The 8,168-nt window shown below is 42.0% G+C and overlaps 1 pseudogene; it reads right to left on the bottom strand.

The window, feature by feature from the left end:
* Positions 1-2,910: 2,910 nt before the first annotated feature.
* LOC114705776 lies at positions 2,911-6,803 on the bottom strand (annotated as a pseudogene).
* Between the last annotated feature and the right edge of the window lie 1,365 nt (positions 6,804-8,168).

Raw genomic sequence — 8,168 nt, 5'->3', positions numbered from 1 at the left:
ACATGCAACATAAAATTACTAAATCTAAAAAACAAACAAACAAACAAAAATTTGCCAGGCGGTGGTGGCGCACGCCTTTAATCCCAGCACTTGGAAGGCAGAGCCAGGCGGATCGCCCTGAGTTCAAGGCCAGCCTGGGCTACCAAGTGAGTTCCAGGAAAGGCACAAAGGCACAGGGAAACCCTGTCTCGAAAAACCAAAATAAATAAATTAATTAATTAAAAAAATTACTGAAGGACAAGAGCTGGCTCCCTTCTTCCATCATGTGAAGACACGGTAAGAAGATGCTGTGTATGACCAGAAAATGAACCTTTTCTATGACCAGATACCGCATCTGCTGACATCTTGACCATAGGCTTCCCAATCTTGAGAACTGTGAACAATAAACCTGTTGTTTGCAAGCCAATTCATATTATCTTGTTATAGCCACCCCAGTGAATTGAGAATTGGTAAGAACAGGAACTAAAATTTCAGTTCTTTATGTGGCTCAGCTTGAATATTAAGAACTTGTGGTTAGAAAGAGAGACCCAAATATTTTTACTTTAACATCTGTTTGCATTTTCTCCTATTTGCAAGGGAAAGTGTGTTTGGGATAAGTGATCCTTTCAAGACAGTTGGAATTGATAGCAAAATATATATTTTCCAGCAACTTGATTTATTTTTGTCTCCTTTTTGGTTCATTTTCTTTCTGTTTTTGCACTGAGGCAAGGTTTCTAGATACCCAGGTAACTTCAAGCTCATGAATCTCTTGTCTCCACTTCCTGAGTCTCGGGGATCACAGGTGGGCACACCATGACTGACTAGTTATATTTTAATCTCACATAAACACTGCTCTGTTTATTACCTCCTATTTCCGATAAATAACATTCTATAACAATAAAGTCCCATGTCTAAAGCTTTACTTCCTAAAAGACATTCTGGCACCTCAATAGCTCATTTTTCTCCCACCCCTCAGAGTCCTCTCACACTCTGTGGTTCCTGTAATGAGGACTGTCACTACCCACAGAGGATAAGTCCTCTGTAAGGATGTGGACACATTGTTTATCCTTTCACAAAGAATACCCATCTCTTCCTTGTAGATTATAATCAAAGAACAACATATGCAATAGTGAAAATATTTTAACGAAAGAGCTCAAAGGGGAGAGATGGCTCAGTCCATAGAATGTTCACTGTGCAGGCCTGAGAACCTGAACTCAGATCCCTAGCACCCACATGAAAAGCAGAGAGAAGTGGAGTCAAAGACTGGAGGATCCTCGGGGCTTGCAGACAAGTTGGTCTCACTGAAGTGAGAAGCCCCAGGTTTAGTGAGCAATAGTGTGCCTTAAAAATAATATGGGAGAATGACTGAGGACAGCTGATGTTACCCTGTGGACTCTATATGCATATGCACACAGGAGCATGTACACCCACACGTGCATACAGACACCCACGAATGCATGCAGGCACACCTGCATGCATGCACACATCAGGGGGCATGTACAAAGAAAAAACCCAGGATAGACCTAGGCATCTTGGGTCGATGGCCCTGAGCTGCGGTGAAGAGAGAGAATCAGAAAGGCAAAACTGGAGGGAAGTTCCTCTAGGCTGCCAGGGAGACCCTGTGGAGAGGAATGGAGGTCAGAATGTGGCTAGTAAGAGAGACACAGAAGCAAAGGGGGCTGAAAGGGATCAGTGGAAGATGAGTGAAGGGATACTTTGGGTGGGGAGCATTTCTGAGAAGAGGGCATCTCATGGGTATTGACAGTGGGAGCCACCCTTCACTGTGATGGATGCATTGGGGATGTGTGTGTGTGTGTGTGTGTGTGTGTGTGTGTGTGTGTGTGTGTGGCAGGGGGAGGCAGAGGCTTGAGAGGAAGGAAGTGTGGCTTCATGTCCAGTAGAAATGTCTATGGCAGGTGGGCATGAGAACATCCTAGCCAGGAAACAAAGATGTAGAAATTCTGAACACCCTCCCTTGGATTTCTAGGAAGGATGATTCTCCATTTGACCCTGATTCTCATCTGGTGCAGTCTCCCTTTTTTTATGCCTCTTTTAGAGCCTCCTGATCCCTAGTAGTTTCGGAATGCTTGGAAGCAGTAGGAATCTTACCTTGGATGGACCACAGCCTAGGCAGAATGGGAGGTCTAAAGACCCTAGATTTACCCTGAGGTGGTTCTCACAAACGACTCAGCTCTCTTTGAAGCCTTTGATGTTCCCTGAGATGGTTCTTGCAAATGGGGCAGCTCCTAAAAGGCTCATTGCTTGAACCCTAGACCACTTATCTGTGCCATTTTAGAATCGTCTTTTTACAATGATTGTTGGCCCTGAGAATTCAGCCTTGAGTATGGGTCCTAAACACATGCACCGTGATGCTGGAAACTTCTGTTGCTCTAGTTATGTGGGGAATATTCTTCTGCTAACATCCTGTTCCTACTTGCCACAAAATGCAAAAGAAATTTCAACCACTAGAGGCACTCAAATTTCCCCAGTATTTGGGGGTAAGAGATTTGAGCATTGAGACTCAGGGGAGGTTGCATAATAGCTATGGGCCCTGGCCAGGGAAAATGGTGTGTTAAGTACGACCTGCACTGAGTTAGGCTAGTTGGGTGCTATGAACACACATTTCCTGTGAAGCCAATCAAGTTCTCAGAAAGAAGAGGGAAGGAGAAGGGGAGGTTATGCAGCTGACACTGATTTATTATGCCAACTTTGTTCTGTTGTAGTAGAGTCCTTTGAACCTGAAGTTGTAACTGCAATCTATGAAGCTTTACTATGGTGTTAGAAAAGGATGCTGTACTGGTTAGCTGTTTTTAAATTTTAAACTTTATTTTATGTGTATGGCTGTTTTGCCTGCATGTATGCCTGTGTACCACATTCATGCCTCCTACACAAAGAGGCCAAAAGAGGGTATTGGATCCTTGGAACTGGAGTTACAGACAGGTGTAGACTGGAAATCATGTAGGTGCTGGGAATCAACCTGGGGTCTTCTGGAAGAGCAAAGTACACTTTTAACCACAGAGACATTTCTCCATCACCATGTTAGTTTCAATGTGTCCATCGGTACTTAGAGTGGGCTTTCTAATGAGCGTGTTCAGTAAGCACCAAATTTGCATTCACATTCACTAGATTTTTGTAAGAAATTTTCTTGATGCAACTCTTTCATTGATGTATTTCTAGATAGGATTTCTAGAGGCAGAATGGACAGAACTAAAAAGCCAAGTAATTTCAGGGTGTTGGTTTATCCCCAGTCTCTTAAAACCGCCTCCCCTGAGAGGAGGTAGGGTAGGATCGTGAGCCTGATCTTTTCTGTCCTGTGTGTATGCGTGTGTGTGTTTTGTTGTTGTTTGTTTGTTTTTCCAAGAAGGGACTCACTATGTAGTCTATAGGATGTCCTTAAACTTATAATCCTTCTTGGTCTCTGGAGTGCTGAGAATTCATTTACCATAAATTTAAAATTAATTTAAGAAGTGGTTTTTATTCTCATTTCATAAATTCTTAGGACTTGCCAATGGTCTTTCAGGGACTGGTAACTGGGTAGATTTCATATGACTTCTACTTAAGCAGACCTCTGTGTCACTGTCTCTCTCTAGCTGGTAAGCATGGACGGGCTGTACTGTTTGAAGTAGGCACTGGTAGCCGCTTGCCAACACCAGTCTTGTTAATGCTATACCCACCCTGCTATGGCACCCCAAGGCAACTAGAACTCTTAAGGATATTCCTTACATTGAGAAGAAATCCACCCCTTGGTAACTTCTTTTTTCTTTCACTTAAGCAATCTTTAATAAAAATTATGCATTAACTTCCTCTACTCCTGTATCTTCTCAATCATTTCTTCCTTGTATTTGTCCTTCTCCTTCCCGACTTGGTGATTTCCTTTCCAGTATATCTAGTTTGTGGTCTTTGCCCACCGTTAGCCTTGTGATATTCACCTTGATGGTATGGATGCCCACATGGACAGTTGTGCCATTAGCCTTTTCTCATTGTGCCTGTTCAAGGTAGATGACCAATATCTCCCTGTAGACCTGGACCTCTTTGCCAATCTGCTGGCCTTTGTAGTTTTCTCAAATAACCTGAACTTCAGCATCTTTTCAAATGGGCATAGATCGAATTATACTTCTGACTTAGCTCTTTGGAAAGACAGGAAGACATGATCTTCCTCCAAATGTGAGATGGTACATTGAAATACCGTTTGTGGTTCTTGCTTTGGTCAGACGTCATAAAGGACTGGACTTCATTTTGGTGATTACCAATTCAGTGATGTCTGCAAAATGTAAGAGAGCCTTGATAACACTTACTGAATGCTATAGTTTATTTCTGGAATGTTCTTCAAAGGCCTGTGTGGTAAAGGTTTGGTAAAGGCAATGAACAATTGGAAAGAGATGAAAACTTTAAGAGGTGGGCCCTTCTGTGAGGTCTTAGGTCATTGAGGACTTTAAAGTGTACCCTTGAAGCAGGTTAGGAATGTGGGGTTCCCCAGTTCTTCTCCCTTTAAAAATTTTTTCATCCAGGCCACAAGGTGAATGGCTTTGATTCACCACGTGCTCTTATGATGAGGAACTGCCTCACTCACAGGTCCAAAAAGCCATGAACCACAGATCTTGCACCAAAATGTTTAAAACCATGAGCCAAAACTAAACCTGTTGTCTCTACAAACTAGTTATCTCAGCTCTTTGTTGCAGTGACCAAAGGCTGACATAGCAATGTCTGCTTCATTTTTCATTTTCACCAATGATCAGATTTTACAGATCTATCCACCACACAAAAAGGCTAAGGTCAGTTCTCCAGCAGGCTATCCTTTTTATCGTTAAAGATTTATTTCTTACTTAAAGATTTTTTTAAGCATGTTACCTTGACATTCTCATACATGTCATCTTCTTTGCTTATATTCATATTCATATTACCTTTTTTCGATCCCCTTTCTCATACTACTCTTCTTCCTCCCCTCAAATGGTTCCCTTCTACTTTCTGGTCATAGATAACCTAGATTCCATGTGTGGGAGTGGACACATGGCATGCTTTTCTGAGTCTGGCTTATTTCATTGAACAGGATGATCTCCAATTCCATTGATTATCCTGAAAAACATACTTTCATTCTTTTTTATGGTGAATGAACTTCTGTTGTGTAGGCATACCATATTTCTTTATCCATTCATCTGCGGATCAGCACTTAGAGGGACTTCAAACCTCAGCTACTGTGAGTAGCGCTGTAAATAATGATATGTAAGCATGTCTGTGGGATGCTTAGGGTCCTTTTGATATACTCCCAGGAGTGGCATAACTGGTTCTATGGTAGCTCTGCTTTTAGTTGTTTGAGAAACCTCCACACAGACTCCACCAGTCTCCAGCAATGGTGAATAACGCTCTTGCTCCCCACACTGTTGTAAACATTTACTGCTGACTTGCTTCATTGCATCCTTGTATCACTCATCGATCCTACATGTTCATGTGAGTGTCTGGTGTGGGCACCTTTCTAAGTTCTGGTACAAAGAACAAAATGGGAGGGCCATTACTTTCATGGATCTCTGTAACTTGAACACAGGAGATTTCTTCCTCTTACAAGACTGGTTGTTACTTGACTCTAGTAACAAATAACCTTTAGTGCTAGCTTAAACTAGCCAAATTCCCAGATTCTCCAAAGCTCTTCCACTAAGACTTGCAGAAAGTCGAATAACAGCCACTGCTTCTATAAAATGCCATCCACAGGCCGGCCCCACCATCTGTTTGCTTTCTGCATTTAGCAACTATAAAAATAACAGGAGCACCCAACAGCAATCATGCATTTATAAGTACATTGTTTGCTAAGTCTTTTTAAAGTTAGAAAGTTGCAGCTGTCTCTTCTACAGAAGGACACACTTAGTGGGCCCTGGGTGACAGGTGTAGCTTGTTTTACCATGGCTTGAAGGACAGCTGCAAAATTGATGACCTGTGGATAGCTGATGACATGACCTTTCCCAAGTCATACAGCCTTTCTAGCTTCAGCAACATATCAAATACAATAGGGCACATCCGCCTTCCCCCTTCACCAGGAAGCTGCAAAGGGACAAAGAAATCTTGCTTGTTGGAAGTGTCTCAAACTAGAGATCAATATCATATTTCTGGGGGAAAAAAAGTGTATGCATGAAGGTACCTATGGGTTGACTTCCAGAGTCTTCCATATTTGTGACCACGTGTCTAATGAGACCAGTTACCCCTAATGCTGCTCCTCAGCAAGGAAGACAGGACGTGGGGAGAACCTGTGACTTGGATTCACACATCTCTCTCCTGGTATTCCTTTGCTCTCCATCTATTCACATTCTAGACACCCAGCTAACCTGTTTATTTACACTCCCTCATGGCTCAACTCTTATTCATTTATTTATTATTTATGAGTGGAGTGGATGGTTTGAGACAGGCCCAGGCTGGCCTTGAACTACTACCTGCCTCCATTCCTCATTTGGTATCACACAAGTGCAACATCATGCCTTGCTTAATTCTGTTTTAAACTAACACATGATAAATAATAAAAGTATATATTTATGGGATACATGATCAAAGGTGGTTAAATTAAGCAAATTAACACATACATCTGCTGCAAGCCGCAGGAAAATGTAATGGAATTCAGCTACTATCACAAAAGTTACTACTTGGAGAAGTCGAGAACCTTTCCGAAGGTCAAGCCATGGTTTACGAAGTCTTGGTGATATTTTTAGCTTTTGTATATATCTTAGCCGACTCCTGCAATGATTCCCTTGTATGCTATGTACGCGTCCAAGAACTCAGTGTATTTTATCTGAAATACCTATCAAACATACAAGGCCAAACGATCTCCTGAATTAAGGTAAATTAAGCTCAGACCCTCCTTTCTTATACAGCTTTAGTGGTATTTATACTAACATTATGGACTCCTAACATTTACCTAACCACCTCTAGGAATGTAGTTTGAGCACATAAATTCCCTTTTTCTGATATATTAACTGATTTTAGCTCTCTGTTGACCTCCTCCTTTACCACTTCCCTTTTGGGTTATAAAAGCAAGCCTGACGGGCACTGCCTGAGGAAAACTCTTGTCTGCCTTTATGACCCTGTAAGAATTCAAGCTTGGTGACCTTGTTTTGACTAGAGCACTGCTATTGCATGGGTATATAACTGTAAACCTCAGAGATTGAGAAAGGATTTTGATGGGAGAGGTTTTTTGACAGGAGAACTAGACGGAAAATTAGAAGGAATATGAGGAAGAGCCAGGTGGGGAAGAACGAGATGAGAAAGACCAAGATGGGACAGAACTAAGATGAGACAATTAAGATAGAACTTAGAGGGCACAACAGATAAATGTAGAGAGAAATCAGGCAAGAAAGGAGCTAGGCACAAGAACAGAACTGAAGCTGTGTAGATAGGATGTTATGCCAGAGGAATAAAGTACATGGACTAAGAGCTCGGTGTACTTTGATTCTTTTCCTGAAAACAATTTGCTCCGTTTGTAGCTTCTCTTCCGGAAGAAGATTATTAAGGCTGGTCCATAATAATATTCGAGATACATCAATTCATGGCTTGTGACAGACTTTTCAGGAAATTTGAAATAGACTGCATTATAGCCTTTCCAACAGATCACTAAGACACCCTTCCTGACTGAAATGCTCCATTTTTTGCTTACCATATTTCCACCCCATCTTCCTCCACTTCCTGCAGTCACCACTTGCGAGATGGATGCTCCAGAGTCCTTACGATGATTCACGCCTGCCCACCAGGGAGTCTGCCCTGTGTAGTGGGCTGTCCTGTGCAGAGGTCTGCGCCAGTGGGGTCTATCAGTCACAGGTGAAAACCGAAAGAATGACATCCAGTTCTGAATGCGCACAGCCCCTTTCTTATCTCCTAAGCAACACAGTATGTGCATAGCACTTACATTTCTGAAATTATACACGAGGTTACATACAAACACTATTATCTCATCCCATATAAGGAACTTGAGCAGTCATAGGGCTTTGGCATTTATGGTGTGTTTTCCTGGTACCAGTCTTCCATGCATACCAGGTCTAGTGCATTTATTTTTGTGTCCAGTTTATTTCATATAGCATATTCTCCAGGTTCATCAATTGTCTTTTCCCTTGCTGTGATGAAATGCTGGCAAAAGAAACATAAAGAAGTTTTACTTTGGCTCACAGTTCCAGGGTACATTCCCTCATGATGCAGAAGTCATTGCAACAGGGGCTTGA

Source organism: Peromyscus leucopus, chromosome 5, assembly GCF_004664715.2.
Source record: "Peromyscus leucopus breed LL Stock chromosome 5, UCI_PerLeu_2.1, whole genome shotgun sequence".
Taxonomy (NCBI): Eukaryota; Metazoa; Chordata; class Mammalia; order Rodentia; family Cricetidae; genus Peromyscus; species Peromyscus leucopus.
This window is presented reverse-complemented; position numbering and strand designations above follow the sequence as displayed.